Consider the following 20,358-nt stretch of genomic DNA (forward strand, 5'->3'; position numbering starts at 1 on the left):
AGGAGGTGTCCAGCCAGCCCCTGGAGGTTGGCCACCTCGCCGTCACCGTATCCTGGGGCCGTGAGTCCCACAGTCTATCACAATGAGAAGCAAACTCTTCCTCTTCGGCTTGCCTCTGGGGTGTTTTAACATCTGCTCTGCCCTCGCTTGGGAAGGAAGCTGGGATACAAATCAGAGAGGAAGAGAACAAAACCCGTCGCTCGGAGCGGCAGTGTTTTAATGCTACCAGTGGGTTGTTTTTCCTTTCCCCCCCTTCTTTGCATTGTTCCTTCCCTCTTAGGACTCCCGTCTCCTCTCCGCCGACGCCTAGTACATAAATCTCCATCCTGTTACATTCCCATGCAATATAACCCGCGGCGTGCTAAGCTAATATTTCTGAAGCAGAGCATCTCCCTTGCGCTCACGGGGAGCGCATCTATATTTGTGACCCTTTGGCAACGCGACACTTCCCGGTTTAGCTCTCCGAAGAACTTCAGATGGAAGAAGGGGGGGGTGCGAAACTGCACAAGATCGACCCTCGCTCGGGAAATGTTCTGCAGCTCTTTTTGCTGTGCTGTTTTCGTTCGAGCTTCCCTCCTGCTTGGCTCCGTCTGCCACGGGAAAGGGCTGCGGCTCAGTGGCTGAGCATCTGCTTGGTACGCAGAAGGTCCCAGGTTCAATCCCCGGCATCTCCAGTTGGGGATCGGGTAGTAAGCGGTGTGAAAGATCTCTGCCTGAAACGCTGGAGAATAGGAAGAGGGGCCGTGGGTCAGTGGCTGAGCATCCGCCTGTCGTGCAGAAGGTCCCGGGTTCAATCCCCGGCATCTCCACTTGTCAGGTCGCAGGTGGTGTGGGAAACATCAGCCCAAGACCCATCCAGTCCAACACTCTGTGTCACACAGTGGCCAAAACAGTCCACCAGCGGGGCCGGAACTCCACCGTGGCATCCCTGCCCCAGACATAACAACATAAGAGAAGCCATGTTGGATCACACCATTGGCCCACCCAGTCCAAGACTCTTCGTCACCTACTAGCCAAAACCCAGGTGACATCATCAGGAGGCCCACCAGTGGGCCCAGAACTCCAGGAGCCCTCCCACTGTTGCCTCCCCAAGCAGAAGAACACAAGAGAAGCCATGTTGGCCAAGGGTCCATCCAGTACAATGCTTGGGGTCAAACCATGGTCAACGGCCCTAGGATGCCAGCCTCCAAGCAGGGCCTGTGGATCCCCCAAAATTCCAGCTCATCTCCAGACTGCAGAGACCAGTTCCCCAGGTCAAAATAGATTCTTTGGAAGGGGGACTCTAGGGCTGCACTGAGGTCCTCTCCGGGCTCCACCCCAAATCTCCAAGAGTTTCCCAATCCTACCCCCATGCACCCCCTACCATTGGCCAGAAGGGACCCAGCATCATTACAGTTGATCTCCAGACTACAGAGATGGCTGCCTTGGCGGGTGGACTCCTCAGACCACAAATCTCCAGGAACTTCCCAACCTTGAGTTGGAACCCTCTTCCCTGAAACGAACGGCAGCTTCCTTTAACTTGGCCCGGCCCTTGCTTGCTCGCCTCCCTTCCCTCCTCTTAATCAGTCCGGTTCGGTTCTCCCGCATCACGTAAGGATGCACATCAGGCATAATTGACGGACAGGCCTTCGCTTCCGAAAACTGTTGACATCGCAGCTGTGAAATCACACGTCCAAATATATTTCTCGGCTCGGCTCTTTCTCCTCGGCTGCCCGCCTTGCGGACTTCGGTCCGGGGCTGTTTGGGTCATTGTTTTGCCTTTCCTTGTTTTGCTCTTCAAGGGGGCGGGCGGGTGGGGGAACTTCCCTTGGAAATGTCAAGGTCGAAAAGGGAAAGGTAACGGGGGAAGCAGAACCCAAGCCTGCCGGTCGCAAAGGCAGGAGCGACTGGCAGCCGTATTAATAAACGTTCCCCCTGGAAGGGAATGCCAATCTTCTTGGAGGACTTTACCCTCTATCAGGAGGTTATGACGGACGGGTAATCCTTCTGGCCTGGCCTCCAGAAACAATCTTATCTCGGAAATTCAGGGCTGGATTAACGCTCGGGCTACGGATTCTGGAGGAAGGAAGAACTGGACATTGGCACGGGAGCCGTCAGATTGGCATTTCCCAGGCAGGGGATTAGGAAGAGGGTTACCTAGTGGAAGAATTCTGTTGGTTTATGCCCTTTGGAAAGCGGAGAGGTGACAGAAGAGAGAGAGAGAAATAGAGCTGACATTTCCAGCCTGGGAAATTCCTGGAGATGTGATAGACGATGCCCATGGACACCCCCCAACATCTCTTCTGGCACCGACCAAGTGTTTTTAGGCAGTGGGTGGGGCCAGGTAGGGCTTTGCCCCAGACTGATTATTGGAGATTTAATGGGTTCCGTGGTTTGAGAAACCCTCCAACAGACAAAAAGGCTGAAAAACACAATTAAGTGTCAAAATCTTGGGACTGTCTCTCTCCTCTCTCTTTGCAAAGTTGTTTCTCTTCTCAATAAATTTTGTTATTGTTCTTTAAGCTGCTGGTGCTTTGCTCCGCCTTTGCATCTTTAAAGATGCCAGCCACAGTTGCCGGCAAATCATCAGGGCCTCAGACTGTCAGACACAGCTCGGAAAACCCACAGGCAACAAAACTTTTATTGACCCACGTTTCCTAGCTGACTCGGAAGTTATCCCTCCCCACCCCGTACAAATCCATGCACTGGAGAACAAACAGAAAGACACAGAAACACCAACCTGGCCTTACTATTACCATCCTCTGAGAACAGTATTTGAAAATCCTGGTAGGCCTCCACCTTGAGAAACTGGCTAGCGGAAGGACTGGCTCATCGGAAACATTAACGGCGTTTCTCGGGCTCTCACTAATGACGCCGTGATTAAGACACTGTTATGAAGCAGAGCTCTGTATGTTTAGGACATGGTTAGGGCACTATTAAAAGACAATTAAGACACTGTTAGTGGAAGTTAAAGCACTGTAAGACATTATGACGGGGTGGCGATGAAGGAAATGATTACAGATTTCTAATGATCGTTCACTTATTGGGAAATGGCTCCCTCCTACGTTTTAGAATGAGGTCTCTCTCTTCCCTGCATTAAGAAATTCTGCCTGCCGTAGGACCTTTGGCCCCGGAAAATACAGGAGAGCCCGTACCGAGCGGGGCTAAAGGCAACTTCGTAGGGGTGTGCGAATCGATTCGAATCGGCTGAAAAGTAACCGAATCAGCCTCGATAGGGGCTCGAATCGCCTGGATTTGGTCCGAGTCGCCACTGCCCCAAATGTTTGAAAGGCCGAATCAACCACTTCCGGAACCGGCTCATGGCGGGTTACAAAGTCACAAAACCCCATCGAAACCCCCATTAAAACATAAAATCCCAAAATGGCAGGAGAATCTACTTTGTTCTCCATTAAGATCGATTCAGGTGGGTCACCATGTTGCTTCCGAAGCAGCAGGATCTGGATGGATGAACAGGCAGGAGGGAGGGACGGACAGACAGACAGACAGACGGACAGATAGACAAACGGATAAAAACTCTGCAACTTTTTGCTGACAAGAAGCAGCCTGCATTATTGAAGACCCGCTGGCTCCCTCGGGGTTTACCAGCACCTTAAAGTTCTTCTTCTTCGAGTCACGCACAAAAAAATTCCGCGGCAGACCCCTCCTTCCCCACGGACTCCGTGAAATGTTTGCCGATGAGCAGAGCAGATGTTCTAAGCTCCCCGGGGAGCCTGTGGACTTCTAAGAAGTTCAAAATCCGCCGGCTAATCAGTCCAAATTAACCGTGCCGCCTTCCCCGTGCTCTCCAAGTCACCAGGGCAGGGGCATAAAACGCACCCGGTGTTCATGCGGCAAACCGTTTTTGAAAAATGGTTTCGGGAGGGTAGGGGTGGGGGGGGGATGTTTTCCGAATGCATAACTTCTAAATGTTTATTTTTAAAAAACTGCCTTAAGAAGGCCCTTTGTGCTCGGAAGAGCCGATGTTGTGCTCCGAGGGGCGGAAAAATACATCCTTCAGTCGAGCTAAAACTGTGTAATCAAATGAGGGAGGCAAACGGATGGAGCTCACTGAACTGGGCACAAAAGGATTCGGTCAGCGGGGTTATTTTCCTCTTCCCGGGTCTGCCACGTTGGCAGCTGTTCACCCGGACTCAGAAGGCCCTTTGCAGTTCAATCCTAGGTATGTTTTGGCACTGCAGACTGCAACAGCTCTTGCTCCCAAGCCAGCCCACATAGTACGTGAGCCATAGTTTCGTGATTTTGCCTTCCAGTGATAGATCAAGCTTTATGCGCTCTGGTATTGATGCCCTCTCAGAGGTGTCGTTCCAGGGGATCCCCGGGTCCCACCTGGAAGCCGGCGTCCCAAGCGGAGCTCCATTCATTTGGCAGGCAGGAGACTCAAGAGGCCTACCTCGCAGGCATGTTGTGAGGCTGAAGCGGAGGAAAGTAGAACGAGGCCCCTGCTGCGGAGAAAGGAGTACAAATTAATTAAACGAACAGCCGATGCTGGAGGAAACTGCGGGGATGCCCATTCCTAAAATGAAAAAAGGAATGTAGATTTGGAGGCAACGGGAATGAATCTTGTGGAACGTTTCCCCATTCCGAACGATACGCAAGACATTTAAAGTAGTGTTTCTAGCTCGGCTTATATCGCCGGGTTGCGCGGTTGCAGTTCTCAGATCCGCCGTCCCCAAAGTAATAAGGTTCTGACAGTAATGCGTTGTGACTCTTTGCCTCTGAATGACTTGATGAGCAAGGATCTCTGGCCGGGATGTCACGGCAAAGCATGGAGTGTCTTTCCTCGCTCGGTCCCAGCAAGCTATCCGGGAGCTGGCCGGTGATACGGAGTCTGCAAAACAGGGGCAAAGGAAAGATATTCTTCATATGGCCTGGCCCCGACTCCTCCGGCTTCTCCCTTGCTTCTGAACGTGAGGTTTGGGGAGAGAACAGGAGTCGACATCTGATGTCTGCGGTTTTCTACGGAGGCTCTAAACAGTCCCCTGTTGGAAACAGGATACTGGGTTGCATTCGGTCTAACCTAGCGGCGTTGTCCTTTTGCGTTCGCCAAGCGTAAATATGCAACCGAGTTGCGTAAAAGAATGAAATAGATTGATTTCGAAGAGAAACATCTTTGTATAGAAAGAGAGGGGGGAGAGAGAGAGAGTCCTAAGTGACTGTCCAACTGTTGTTCAGCATTCCTACTGTTCTTGAGAAGCAGGGAAGAAGGGTGCTCCCAGGAGCAGGAAGTCTCCAACTGAGCCCAAAGTTGCTGAGCAAGTTCCCTTGGTACAAAGAGGATTTGAACCTGGGCCTCCCAGATCCTAGTTTGACGCTCTACTTGCTACACCAGACCAGCTGGGTAAAACCAGCAGGGATAAGAAATCTGCAGCCGTTCCTAATTTGAGTCATGACGTGGAAGAGGTGAACATCATGGATGCTTCCCTTGCGAGTTTTCCCGGCCTCTGGGGAGGGGGGAGCGCTGCTTGGTTGCCCCCGCTGGGATCTCTCAGAGTGGTTCGAGCCTCTTCCGGAGCGAAATATCTTCCCTCCCCTTCTGGTTATGCATGAATCAGGCCTCAGATGTGACAGCCGCTTTGAGGCTAAAATCAAACCCGCTCAGAAGCCTGCAGACGCCGCATCTGATTACACACGGAGCAGAAATCCAAGTTTAGATCACACGGCCTCAGATTATTTTAATGCCTTAAGTAGATAGCATTATTTAAGGGAGCCGAACCCCAGGGACCGAGCGGTTCGGGGAAAAAAGCCGACGACATGAATTCTGCACTTAGAGTTTTCGGAGTGGCGTCCCTCCTGTGCGGCTTGGATGACGCCAGCGTCGGAAGCATGAACCAGACCTGTAAAAAAAAAAAAAAAGTCTTCAGGAAGCGACCTCTGGTTGCCAGCTCTTGGTTGGAAATTCCTGGAGATTGGGTGGGAGGAGCCTGGGAGGGCGGGGCTTGTGGAAGGGGAGTCCCACTTGCCTAAGCAGCTGGTTTTTTCAGGGGAACTGATCTGTGTTGCCAGGAGATAAGTCATCATCTTGGGAGTTCTCCAGGTCCCACCTGGAGGAGGGTCTCCCCGAAAGGTACCATTCAGTTTGGAAAATGAAGCGCTAGATGAGATCAGATTGGCCGTTTGCCGTCCTGCAGTGAGCAATATCCCCCCCAAGCCCCAGTCCCAGACCCTGAAGAAACAGAGAAACAACAGATGGAAAATGGCTTTCATTGCAGTGTTCTAGGCATTTCCACAGGTCTCTACGGGCTTTACCATAGACGCTAGGGAAAATTCCTCAAGCGCCACCTGGAAGTGATGTCATATCCGCATAAGAACATCAGGAGAGCCCTGCTGGGTCAGACCACTGAAGGTCCATCCAGTCCAGCATCTCATCTCACACAGGGGCCAGCCAGTTCCTCTGAGGGTCCAACAACAGGGCAGAGAGGCTGAGGCCTTTATAAGAACATAAGAAGAGCTGGAAGTGATGTCATATCCTCATAAGAACATCTGCTTGGCATGCAGAAGGTCCCCGGTTCGATCCCCGGCATCTCGAGTTAAAAGGATCAGATTACAGGTGATGGGAAAGGCCTTGATCCGGGACCCTGAAGCGCTGTTGCTGGTCTTGAGTAGACCCCACTGACTTTGATGAGCCAAGGGTTTGATTCAGTAGAAGACTGAATCATGTTTTGTTTTGTTTTTTGCCTGGGAGGGAAGGGAAATGGTTTGAATCGAAATGAACTGCATTGCCTTACAAGCTTTTACCAACGGTATAAAAGCTTAATAAATAAGTAATCAATATTTCTTCGGGCTCTCAACGAACGTTGAAATGGGTGTGGGGGAACCAGAAAAGGGAGAATGTCATAAACCAATTTGGCATTAGCGAGCTCTTTTTTTCCCCCACCTGTGTCATTTCCAGGAATCATCGGTGTAATGTGATTGAATCCTCGAAACGCCATTGTGATAATAAACACATGAGAAAATCTGGCACGATTTCTCTTGGGTTACATTTTTTTTTAATCATTTGGCTTGGAAGTGCAGAAGCTCTACACAATATCTCCAGTGCTCCATCTTTCCCTGTTAAAGGGAGAAATGCCATCCAAAAAAAGTACAAAGATGACCCAACTCCCTTGGTCACAAGAGATAGAAATTTTAGTTCCGCAAATAGAAGGAAATCTGAAATGAGATATTCATGGACGTATGATTTATTACAAACAGATTAACTTCCCAAAAGGAAAACATGCTACAGCTCTGAGCCTGGATAAGACAGAAAGAAGGGATTGATTCCCCACTCCTCCACATGCAACCAGTTGGGTGACCTTGGGCCAGTCCCAGTTCTCACAGAGCTCTCTCAGACCCACCCACCTCACAGGGTGCCTGTTTTGGGAGGAGAAAAGGAAAGCTTTAAGAGTCATGAGGTCTACTGGGTGACCTCAGGCCAGTCATAGCTCTCTTAGAGCTCTCTTATCCCGGATGAGGAAGGGAAAGGCGCTTGTAAGTGAAAAGCGGCATGCAAAAAATAACTCTTCTTCTTCTTCTTCCCACATCTTCTTACTTGCAGAGTTACAATATGCAACCGTCTTTTCCTTCTGCCTCAACCACGAATTGAGTCCCGGGAATGCTCTGTCATTAAAAACCAGCAAGCGTACCATCCGCTCCACTTGGTTCCGATCCCTTCCGGGATTTTGTTTAGACGCTCTTGGTGCGCTCCACCGTCGAACGCGCTCCGCCCAGAGATCACGAGATCCTCCTCCTGGCGCGGACACCAAGGAGGCCATGATGCCGCCCGGGGCACAGTCACTCACCGGCTGCCTTATTCCCGGATAATCGGAACCGTGCATTTCTCGCGCGGGCTAATTGCATACTGTTGCAGCTGACCTTTCCTCCTGGATGGGCTCAATGAGGTTGCTAAGAGACTGCAAGAAGGGAAGCCAAACTCCCTCGCGATTTGTCTATAGGATCAGGAGCCATTTACGCCGCCCCAAATGGCACGGGTTTCGTAACCCGCCGCTGGGAGCCACCGTGCCGTTTGCAACAAGGCCGTGGCTCATTTCTCTTTCTTCCGAGCTTTCTCGCCATCCGCCTCGGAAGCTTCTATGTGCCGGAGAACTGTGCTGTTTGCCTTCTGTGCGGACATTATCTCTCAAAAAGACGAAGGGCTGGTTTGCGTGCCGCGCTTTTTGCCACACGAAGCAGCTTGCGAAAACCTTCCCCTCCCTTTCCCCACCTCAGACACCTCTTGTGAGGTAGGTGGGGCTGAGGGAGCTCTGAGAGAACTGGGACTGACCCGAGGTCATCCACCCGGCTGCGTGTGGAAGGGTGTCCTCCGGACGAGAGCCCCCACTCTCAACCACTCACTACACCAAGCTGGCTCTGTGACCAGTCCTAGTCCTGATAGCGCTGTTCTGATGGAGCAGTTCTTCCGGGGCTCTCTCAGGCCCATCTACCTCGCAGAGTCTCTGTGGTGGGGAGAGGGGAGGAAGGAGATTGTAAGCCACTTCACGCCTCCTTCGGGGGATGAAAAGCAGGTTATAAGAACTTTGTGCTGTGGTCACCGCTCACGATGGAAATTCAGTGGATTTGGGTCGGGAGCGGAATTGTAGGAGGGGAGGGAAGCGAAGACTCGGTGACACAGGCTAAGCATAGGCGTCATCTCCCACCTTGACGTTATTTCACGGGTCGGGGCCTGGGCTGATTGATCCGAATTATGTCTGCTGGCAGATCAGTCCCACAGTGGTTAGCAGGACTGGCACCCTGGTAAATACACTCAGGGCCGCGGCCAATAAAACGTTGTGACTTTATTAATTCCCTCCTGTGCCGCAGTTATAAAGCTGCCTTTCAGGATCTGTTCCCAAGGTGGTGTAAATAACAATATACAAATGGGGGGGGGGGAAAGACACCAGTTTGAATTCTGGCACTAATATGTGAAACTAATGAGCAGAGTTTTCTCTCAGTCCTGCGTCTCAGCTCATCTGTGTGTGTCAAATCCCTTCGTGCCCAAATTACAGTCTTTGCTAGCTTCCTGCCAAATTCTTTTTCCTTGGAGAGTTGTTCTGCGGAAGACAGGTGGAAATTTAGGGAAAGGGGTCCAGAGATGATTGCCAAAGCTTTTGGAACAGATGACTCCCTTTTCACTACCCAAAGGTGCCTATAGAATCATAGAGTTGGAAGGGACCTCCAGGGTCATCTAGTCCAACCCCCTGCACTGTGCAGAAACTTTCAACTACCTGCCCACCCCAATTTCATGTCCCAGTGATGCCCCCACCGAAAATCTCCAGAATCCAGCCTGGACTGGAGGAAAACCGCTTTCCACATTTCCTCTCCCCACAACAGACATCTTGGGAGGTAGGTGGGGCCGAGAGAGCCCCAAGAGAACTGCTCGATGAGAACAGTTCTAAGAGAACCGTGACTGGCCCAAGGTCACCCCACTGGCTGCATGAGGAGGAGTGTAGAATCAAACTTGTTCTTATGTTCTCACCTTTGCTTTTTTTCCCCTATAATAAAATTTAAAAAAGACTCAAGACGAATCAGAGGCTGCCACGCTTAACCACTCCACCAAGGGGAAAGGGCAGAGCGTTCGAATTCTGCCCTCTGCTTTACCTCCCGCACAGGATCCCCTGTGCTGTTCTTATCTGACGTATTTAGGTGGGGATGAGATGGGGGGTGGGTGCGAGCTGCAACGGCTCCCGGTGGAACCAGCAAGCAAACAAATTCGCCAGCCTGCATGGATTTGGGCAGGTTTAAAAATACACGCCTGAACTTTCCACCTTGTGCAAATGCAAACGCCGTCCCCGTGGGGGCCACGTTCCCCCTCTCCCCCCCCCCGGCAGGCGAGAGGGAAGGAGCGAGGAGTTAAGCAGTTTGGGAACGAGAGCTATTTATGGGTGATGAAAACGCCCGGCTTCTCTGAGACGGGCTCCCCAATCCTTTAATTATCCGCAGTTATTTCATGCTGCATCTCCGCTTTTCCCGGCTCGGCCGGGCTCTCCCTCTGCAGGGAAATGGCAAAGGGGCTGGTGTCGGCACAGCATCGTAGCCTGTGGGCCATTCGGCCACTGCAGTCAAGAGGAGATTAGAGAAACATCTAGGCCAGGGGTCCATCAGTGCCTCTTAGTCACGAATTTTAGATGGGATGCTCTCTCTGGGGGGCAGGCAGGGGTGCCCTGTATGCTTGGTCCTTGGGGGGCAACCGTGGGAAGGCTTCTGGTGGACCTCTCGATGGCCCCTGGGTTTTGGCTACGGTGTGACATGGATTGTTGGACCGGATGAGCCGTTGGCCTGATCCAACATGGTTTCCCTTACGTTTAGGATGCTTAGGGATGCTTTAGGATGCTTAGGGCTGATCCTGTGTTGAGCAGGGGGTTGGACTAGATGGCCTGTATGGCCCCTTCCAACTCTATGATTCTATTATTCTATGGCCTGTATGGCCCCTTCCAACTCTATGATTCTATGATTCTATGATTCTATGATTCTATGATTCTATGATTCTATGATTCTATGATTCTATGATTCTACGTTCTCCGAAATCTATTTACTTACCTGGCCATGGCCTTTGGATGCAGGGAAATGTCTCAGGGGGTTGCTAATCGGACTTTTAGAAAAATCAAAAAGAGCAGAGTCCTCGTTCCATGGAAGGAACCCACTTCTCTTTTGCCCTGCTCCCAATTTGGGCTCAAGGTGTTTGACAGGTCACTGTTCCGCTCCGGCCTACCATGCAGGGTTGCTGTGATGGCAGCTCGTCGCCGGCGACCCGGCTGCTTCGGAAGGGAGGGCCGCCAACCTGCTCACCATCCTCTTCATCTCAACTTGTCTCCCGGCCTTGGAAGAGGAGAGCCCCCGTCTGCATCACTAGAGCCCTTTGCTCTACCCCTTAAAGATGGATTTCTGGGCCTCAGGGAACTCGACTTAATCCACTAATAGTTTTAGGCCTAAGCCAGCCCGGCGAGAAGCCAAGGGAATAATCTCTCAGCTTCAGGAGGCCTGACAGAACAGAGAAGGCTGCTCTTCCCACCACAGCATCCTGGTCCCTCTTGAAGGATTAGGTGCTCTTGCTTTCATTGTTTGTGGGCAGTATTCCCACCAATCCCTTGATCTGGGACCCTGGCTCAGGGGCAGAGCCTCTGCTTGGCAGGCAGAAGGTCCCAGGTTCAATCCCCGGCATCTCCAGTTAAAGGACCAGGCAGGAGGGGATGGGAAAGGCCTTGATCTGGGACCCTGGCTCAGGGGCAGAGCCTCTGCTTGGCAGGCAGGAGGTCCCAGTTTCAATCCCCGGCATCTCCAGTTAAAGGACCAGGCAGGAGGGGATGGGGAGGCCTTGATCTGGGACCCTGGCTCAGGGGCAGAGCCTCTGCTTGGCAGGCAGGAAGTCCCAGGTTCAATCCCCGGCATCTCCAGTGAAAGGACCAGGCAGGAGGGGATGGGGAGGCCTTGATCTGGGACCCTGGCTCAGGGGCAGAGCCTCTGCTTGGCAGGCAGGAGGTCCCCAGTTCAATCCCCGGCATCTCTAGTTAAAGGACCAGGCAGGAGGGGATGGGGAAGGCCTTGATCTGGGACCCTGGCTCAGGGGCAGAGCCTCTGCTTGGCAGGCAGAAGGTCCCAGGTTCAATCCCCGGCATCTCCAGTTAAAGGACCAGGCAGGAGGGGATGGGGAAGGCCTTGATCTGGGACCCTGGCTCAGGGGCAGAGCCTCTGCTTGGCAGGCAGAAGGTCCCAGGTTCAATCCCCGGCATCTCCAGTTAAAGGACCAGGCAGGAGGGGATGGGGAAGGCCTTGATCTGGGACCCTGGCTCAGGGGCAGAGCCTCTGCTTGGCAGGCAGAAGTCCCAGGGTCAATCCCCGGCATCTCCAGTTAAAGGACCAGGCAGGAGGGGATGGGGAAGGCCTTGATCTGGGACCCTGGCTCAGGGGCAGAGCCTCTGCTTGGCAGGCAGGAGGTCCCAGGTTCAATCCCCGGCATCTCCAGTGAAAGGACCAGGCAGGAGGGGATGGGGAAGGCCTTTGAGGAGCCCGGCGGCTAAAGATCACGAAAACACCTTCCCACAATGCCATCCTTCCACTCCGTGAAAGTTCTTCGCAACGAATCTTCGAAGGGGACTCGCCTCCACCTGGATCTCTCCCATGGATGTTTTCTAACGGGAGCGAGAGTAATTCGTTGCTTTGAGGAGAATCACAAATGGTCCGGCCATTAGGTACCATATTGCTAATTGGATCACCCCCGTTCCCACCCCCCCAAACGCACACACTTATCTCTGAGCCATAAAGATTCAGGCCGATAGGGGAACGAGAAAACACCCTCTCCCGAATAAGATTGTCCTCGTTAAACCGAGGTTCATTAACACCGAATCCGAGCTGCATCGTTAGGGCTGCATAATGGAAGGAATTAATGGATCAGAAAGAGCCCCGCTGCCCACAGGTCTCCCTGGAGGACTCGCCGGGTGGATTTTCATTCATCGGGAGTGCAAGCAGGCCCTTGCGTTCCACTGGGGTTGTGGCACAGTGGCAGAACCCCTGCTTGGTATGCGGAAGGTGGCCGGTTCAATTCCAGGCATCGGCAAAAAAGTTATCTCAAGGTCGCAGGGATACGGGGAGGTTCTTGTCCGCAGACGCTGTTTCCCATTTACCCATTTTGGCCACAATGTCGGCGCCATGACCGTTCTGTCTCCCAGGCTCTTAGGTGTACTTTGTTGCAGGTTGCGTGAAGGATTTCCTTCGGTTACACAGTGTGAGTTCTCTGCTCGTGTTTCTTCAGCTGGCAGTTTAGCGTGTTCTCCTGTTTCGGTCGCTCCCGCGGGGTAAATATACCTCTCTTGCGAATGGAACCGTCCAACGCTGTCTTGTTTCCTTTTCTGGGAAAAGTTAAAATCTTTCCCTTTTCCCACCTTAACACTCTTGTTGGTAAGTCCTAGCATAAATAAAATCTTCACTTCCTTGTCTCCAGACTCCGATCTCACCCAAGGGCCAACCAGTTCCTCTGGAGGGCCAGCAACAGGGCAGAGAGGCCGAGGCCTTCCTAAGAACATCAGAAGAGCCCTGCTGGATCAGACCAGTGAAGGTCCTTCCAGTCCAGCCTCCTGTCCCACACAGGGACCAACCAGTTTCTCTATAGAGGCAAGAACAGGGCAGGGAGGCTGAGGCCACCATAAGAAATACCTGGATATTTGTAGGGTGGATGAGTTCTGGGGAGGGACCTCATCAGAATATAAGGCCAGAGATCCCATCTTCCAAAAGCAACCCTTTTCTCCAGGGGAAGAGATGGCTGTAGTCTGGAGACGAATTGTAATTCTGGGGAGATTTCCAGACCTGACCTGGAACTTGCCAGCAGCTCTGTCTTTCCGACCCAGGCAGCTGGAGATGCCAGGGCTGGAACCCAAGGCCTCCTGCACCAAAAGCAGGCCCTCTGCCCACTAGGGATTCCAGCCTCCAGGGGGGGCCTGGGGATCCCCTGGAATTCCAACTCCTCTCCAGACTGCAGAGATCAGTTCCCCTGGAGGAAAGGGCTGCTTGGGAGGGGGGACTCTGGAGCCACTGAGGTCCCTGTCCTTCCCAGTCCCATCCCCAAATCTCTGAGGGGTTTCCGACCCTGGATCAGGCCACCTTGCCCCTCAGACCTATTGCTCATACTCTGAGCAGTATCCCAAGGCTCCCTCGGCTTGGACCGTGAGCGTGGAGTTGACAGCCTCGAAATAAGACCTCAGCCAGGTCAATTTGCATTCCTGCTGAATTATTTAAGCAAACACCAGGAGGACAAATGGCCATGACTCCGTCCGCCAAGCGTCAGGCCAGCCCGGCCAAAATGCCAGCGGTTGTGTAGGACCTCTTTTGTTTCCTCAAATAACTCAGAGGAAATGTAAACATGGCTCGTGAACAGCTTTATTTCCCATCAGCTGCCACCGGGGAGCAGGCCCAGAAGAGCTGCAGAAGGGCTTCCCTTCCTGCCAGCGGTCCCACATCCTTCCCGTCCTGTAGATTGCAAAGGCAGGGGGGGCAACGCTCAGTGAAACACACCCCGAAAACACCCTATGCAGGGTAAAGCCTTTTTTTAAAAATGCAAAGGAAGGGCGGCGCTCCGGCTGCTTACGGAAGAAACCACTTTGATGAGAAGAGAAACAACTTTGTAAAGAGAGAGGAGAGAGATGGTCCTAACTGTCTAACTGGACCTCTACTTCCTGCTTGGAGATATCCCTGGCCGACTGATGGCGGAAACAGAATGCTGGAAGAGAAGAAGAAGGAAGAGAAGGATTTTATGCCCCACTTTTCACTGCCTGGAGGAACCCGAAGGAGGCTTACAAACGCCTTTCCCCACAACAGGTGCCCTGTGAGCTCTAAGAGAACTGCTCATTGAGAACAGCTCTAAGAGAACTGTGACCAGCCCAAGGTTGCCCAGATGGCTGCATGTGGAAAAGGAGCAGGGAATCCTTTATGTCGTTTATAGGAACGATACGAGGCCCGCGCCCCTTTTTCATAAATTTGGTATTTTATGAAAGGTAATCAAGGTTCTCAGGGAGAGCCTGTGACGCACACCTCTTGGGAATTAGCCAGAATATGGAACAATGAGCAGCTTTCAAATAATTTCTTTTCTCCCTCTTATTTTATAAGTGGCAGCAGGGCTTTTTGGCATGTAATTACCCCTGTCTTTCTGCTTCTCGCTCCCGTCTTTGAAATACGTTTCTTTGAAAGGTGCCAGTCATTGGTGATACGGGGGGGGGGGGGGAGAGGCGGGCGAAGTGGTAAATGTTCTGGCCGATTGCAAGGGACTTAGAAACAGCAGGGTCTGCAGGCTGGGGTCGGAAGGGAGATTGATCCAGGGTTATCCCCTCAAGGATAACAACGACACCATGAAGGGAGGGAGGGAGGGAGGGAGGGAGAGAAGGAGGGAGGGAGGGAGGGAGGAAGGAAGGAAAGGAAGAAGGAAGAAGGAAGGAAGGAAGGAAGGAAGGAAGGAAGGAAGGAAGGAAGGAAGGAAGGAAGGAAGGAAGGAAGGAAGCAAGCAAGCCATTTGGTTGTCTGATTCAGACTTCCTGGATTTCTGGGACTGATGGACACCGTATTTACTTGGTCTTTTCAGTCACTGGGGAAGCTGCAAAAATTGCTGTCCTCACCACTGCTCCTAAGAATTCACACTTGGGAAGGAAACTAATTTGCAGGCCCTGATTCAGTTTCTCAAGGGCCCTCCTCACCACCAGTCGTCTCTCGGACTACCAGCTTGGGTTCGGGAAGGACCTGGGGATGGAACCTGGGGAGGGCAGAATGTGGGGAGCAGAGGGACCTCAGTGGGGGGGCAGTGCCCTAGATGCCACCCTCTTTCAGTCCCAGGAGCGGAAGAAAACCTCCGGCGAACAGACCCTGAAGCACAAACCCTTCAGCACAAAAGGCAGCCAAGCAGCTATTACTTCCCAGGATCTTCAGGACCAAGGAGAGCTCCCAAGGCAAGACTGGTGCGACTGGAAGCAAAGTCCTTCGTTAGGGGCAACCAAGGAAGCCCAGGATTTTGCAGAGAGGCGGGCCGTGGCAAACCACCTCTGTGTGTCTTTTGCCCTGACCTGGACGGCCCAGGCTCCGTTGCAAGGCTCCGTTTGCTAAGTGCAAAATCCTTCCCTCTGTAGCGGTCAACGGGGCAGCAAACCTAGCTCTTGTATGCACGTTGACATTCAGAGATAGACAGCCTCTAAACATGGAGGTTCAGCCCATCACTCTTTCCGTCCAGCCTCCATCCCGTCAGCCATGGCTTAACATTGGGAGCGCTCCTTCAACCACAGACTCATGAACACGAGGAATTCACTGCTTCTGGAGATCAAGCCCTGCTGGTAGACCTCCTGATAGCCCTTGTTTTTTGGCCACTTTGTGACACTGAGCGTTGGACTAGATGGGCCCTTGACCAGATCCAACAAGACTTCTCTCGTGTTCTTACAAACCTTTGACCCACTGGAGTACCGTCGCTTGGATTTGCGCCTTTGACGTTTCCTCTCCCGACGCTCGTGGGTCTGTTTCCCAGCGGCCACAGCTCAATGGAGAAGGGGAGGTCTGGTGCGCCTCTAATCCCATAAGCTTGTTCCTGAAAAAATAATTACCAACTCCCACCAGCAGCGACACGCTTTTCCCGAGATGTCCCCTGTATTAATTATTTCAGAGGGAGTGAGGGGAGGTGTATGTGAGAGAGATGAGCAGTATTGGGGGACGGGGCGGGGGGGGAGAGCAGAGAATTAGTTACGCACAATTTTTAGAGAGGAGCCAATTACGTCGGCACACGGCCAGGGATGCGCCCGGTGGCGCTCTGACGGCACATCGCCGCCGAGTGCGCGCGCATGGGAGTGTGTGAGAAGTTGGCAAGTCCCAGCCGCGCCGCCTTCGGGTCCCTTCCCACAACAATCGGAAACAAAATGTTATGTGATTGCTTTTCCAAGCTGCCGAAAACAGGTCTGCTGACACCCACGCTCCCCCACTCTCCCTCCTCCCCCACACCCAAAAAAAAAACTGCAGGTGACATTTTGATTCATGCTGTGGTCTGGATTCTTCCTTCGCTGCCAGGGTGTTTGACTTCTCAAGTGGAGGAAAGAACAGCAGTCGATTTTGCAAATCAGTTTTGCAAGTTCTCTTCCCCACCCCCTCCCCGGCCACCGGTGGAGGAAGGAGGATTGATTGACCAGTGCAAACTGGGAAATGCTTGGAGATTTGGGGTTGGAGTCTGGGGGGGGGCAGGGACCTCAATGGGGTCCAAGGCCACAGAGCCCACCCTCCAAGGCCTCCCTTTCCTCCCGGGGCGTGGATCTCTGTAGTCTGGGGAGGAGCTGCAGATCCAGGGGAGTCCCAGTTCTCCCCCGGAGACTGGCATCCCGCAGTCCCCCCAACAGAAAATATTTGCCCCTCCCCATCATGGCTCGGTGTTAGAGCAAAAGTTCAGGATGCATCCCCAACAACTCCAGTTGAAGATTCTCTGAGAACTGGTGTCAGGGAAGGATCTTACTTTGGCCATGAGAAAAGTTTCTCACCTGCCTCAAAAGGCCCTTGCTGGGGTCCCTGTAAGTTGGTTGTTAACTTGATGGCACTTACATACAGAACTACAAGCCCCATGTTTTAAGCCCCAGAGGCAGTCGTGCAGTCTAGCAAGCCCCGTTAGCGAGCCTGGATTTTCTGCCCTACAACCTCTCTCTCTGTCTCTCTCTGTCTGTCTCTGTCTCCTTCTGTGCCTCTTGGTCTCTTCCTGTCTCTGTCTCCTTCTGTGTCTCTCAGTATCTTCCTGTCTCTGTCTCCTTCTGTGTGTCTATATCTCTATCTGTCTCCATCTGTGTGTCTCCCTCTCTCTCTGGCTCCTTCTGTGCGTGTCGGTCTCTCTCTGTCTCTCTCTGTCTCTCTCTGTCTCCCTCGTTATTCAGCTTTTGACACAAATCTCAGTCTGCTGTCCCCCGCAGCCGTTCCACGCCCTCTTTCCTTGCTTCTCCCTACTTCAACCTTTCCCTCCTTGCTCCGCTTCCCCCTTCTGCAGGGCTTCCTTTGCCCACCCCCACCCCTTCAGAGTCGACTGCACAGATTTTGTTGTGTCAGAAAGAATGTGGGTTTTTAAAATACTCACACATATATATATCCAGCAAGTGAGTTATAGTTGGGAGCTGTGAAGGGCCCCGACTCATGACGACTCCTTGTTCCTTCCCCAGAGAGACCGAGGCCTCGATTTCTTCCCCGCGTCCTGACGATGCTCGCTTGGCTGGTGTCCTAGGCCCAGACCCTCCACGGCACAGGTCAGTTTGGATTTATTCCTTTTGTATGTGATTTGTAATTTAACTCTTCGACTGCCTCTCCCCAACGGCGGGCTCGGGGCGGTTCGCCGCAATAAAATACAGCGGCAACCATAAAACTTTAAAATCGAAAACAATTCGGCTTGGTAAAGCAGTTAAGAGCGGAGGCCTCTAATCTGGAGAGCTTCCCCCTGCCACCTAGATTTCTCCATGCAAGGACAATTGCGTTTTAGTGGACAAGCATCCCAACCCACTGGCCCCCTCTGGCCTAAGCAGCAAGTCCACGAAACGGGTCCGTTCTATCAAACTTTTGGTCCTTTCGACCCCACGAGCCTCTCTCTGCCAAAGAAGGGCACCCACTAGGAGGCTGAGTCACTCCCTTGCGGGAGGGTGCCCCCTCTGCCATGCCGGCACATCGAATTTGGTCGCCTCCCCGGTTCCAGAAGCGCGGGCTTGCCCTTTCCTCGAGTGACGAATCGCCACCTCCTTCTCCTTATTCCAAATCACCGAGCGGGTCAGGACCCTTCTTCGTCTCACCCACCCGGCTGTGACTCCCCCTCCCCGCAACGCACCCACTGCTTGTAAAAAGGCCGCGTTTTCGGAGAGCCCAGTTCCAAGGGCTGCTTCTGGCGGTGCTTCGAGCGGTGGGACGTGTGATCTCAGGCTGGTATTTCGGAGAGGAGGGGGTGTCTCTCTCTCTCTCTCTCTCTCTCCAGTTCAGCTTGTGAGAAGGCATGTGTGAAAGGAAGAAAGGGGGGAGACAAAGGATTAGACAAGCGTAAGGGGGCCACCGAAAACCCTCTTCACCTTTCTGCCAGCGTCGTCCTTTCGGATTGAAGCTGGCACCCAAGATCCCCTTGTGGAATCCGGAGCAGGGGAAACAAGGACGGAGCTCACCGAAAAAGACCTTAGACCCAGGGAGGGCCTTCCTGTTTTGCTGGGGTTGTCTCCAGCTGTTTCCCAACCAAGAGCTGGCGACCCTGTGTGCAACCCCACCGGAAGCATTTTGGACTTTCTTTTCTCCGCTCCATAGTGGGCTGGATCCTAGATCTGTGTTGGGATCCAGGTGAGAGTGTCCAGTTTGGATCTGGGATACTCGTACTTGGCTTCCTGACTCTGCATGTGTTGCGTGGAAGTAGTGGATCCAGAGGGAGGGCAAAACTCCCTGCGTCCGCTTTTCCTCCCTCTGGATGGACAGAAGGGTGGGCCACGAATCAGGGCGGAAGGAAAGGAAAATGCAGGCGGGTTTTGACTTCTGTTGACACCATCTTCTGCGAGAGAGAGGCCGAATTTCTGTGCTCTCTTTGCAGGACTCTCTGGGCAGAATTGCCCAAACTAGGGATTTTAATTATTTGAACTGTGGAGCACTGGATGAGTCAGTAATGGGTCAGTGATAATATTTATAGTATGTAAGAGCTCAGCCGGGTCAGACCAGGGGTCCATCTAGTCCAGCATCCTCCTCTCACACAGGGGCCAACCAGTTCTTCTGAAGGGCCAACCACAGGGCAGAGAGGCCGAGGCCTTCCTAAGAACATCAGGAAAGCCTTGCAGGATGTGACCAATGGTCCCTCTGGACCAGGATCCTGAGGGCCAACAGCAGGGCAGGGAGACTGAGGCCTTCCTGAGAACTTCAGAAGAGCCCTGCTGGATCAGACCAGGGAGGGTCTATCCAGTCCAGCCTCCTGTCTCACCCAGAGGCCAGCCAGTTCCTCTGGAGGACCAACAACAGGGCAGAGAGGCCGATGCCTTCCCCTTGGCCCTGGGATTCAAGGGTTGACTGCCATGAGGAACGGGATGAAATGCGGAAAGGGGTAAGCGTTTTGGCACCTCCTCTCCAAATCCACCTCCAGCAGACTGGAAACATTTAAAGTAGGAAAAGAATAATGAATAACTGGCTGGTGGGCTGACATTTAAGATGAATAAATTATTTAGCGACAAGTTTATGAAGCTCGGGAAGTGTGTGTGTGTGTATGTGAGAGAGAGAGAGAGAGAGAGAGAGAGATTGTGCATCTCAGGCAATAAACATTCGAGTTACGTGATGGCAATTAGTGTTGTCTGGAAGCAAGGAAACAGTGATTGGATTGGGGCCACAATGGAAAGTCAGACTCCTGGCGCAGTGGGAGAACCATGTTCAAATCCCCGCACTCTGCTGCGGATGGCCACCTTCTAATTACCTAGATTTGAACCCAGAAGCACCTCAGAGAGTTATGTCTGATGGAGCGAGTTTCGCCTCTCAAAAGGTTACCCCCCGAAATTCTTCTCGCTCCCCAAGATGCTACGAGACGTGAATCCAAGAGGAGACCAAAGCTGAATTTGACCACCGAGGGTGGATTCGAACCCAAGCCTCTTCCCCACGCTGGTCTTTATGGTTGCTACCGGCTGACTTGAATCCACCGGAAAGGATTTCTGTCTCGTGGCCAACCTTAAAGTGGCTTCCAGGACACTGTGGAGTGGGTCTTCTCGGATTGCCTCAGTAGGAATCTTCCCTCCCCCTTGGAAACGGCGTGGCTGAGTCACGAGCAGATGGTGCCTGGAAGGACTTTTTCGGAGGCATTCGGCTGTCTTGCTCAGCGTGGAAATACCTTCGGCACGCGGGAGCCCGCCACGTGCCCCCAGTTTTGGTGGAGGAGCATCGATACGTCCTACACATGGTTGGGAG

At 52.7% G+C, this 20,358-nt stretch overlaps 1 protein-coding gene across 3 annotated transcripts in view; it reads left to right on the forward strand.

Moving 5' to 3' along the window:
• The window catches only part of LINGO1 (leucine rich repeat and Ig domain containing 1), a 210,766-nt gene that overhangs the window by 142,436 nt on the left and 47,972 nt on the right, over window positions 1-20,358 (forward strand). For all 3 annotated transcript variants that reach the window (XM_077317708.1, XM_077317709.1, XM_077317710.1), the window contains one exon: window positions 17,619-17,702. The gene's annotated coding sequence lies outside the window, so the exon portion shown is untranslated. The remainder of the gene's footprint in view (window positions 1-17,618; window positions 17,703-20,358) is intronic.

Source organism: Paroedura picta, chromosome 18, assembly GCF_049243985.1.
Source record: "Paroedura picta isolate Pp20150507F chromosome 18, Ppicta_v3.0, whole genome shotgun sequence".
NCBI lineage: Eukaryota > Metazoa > Chordata > Lepidosauria > Squamata > Gekkonidae > Paroedura > Paroedura picta.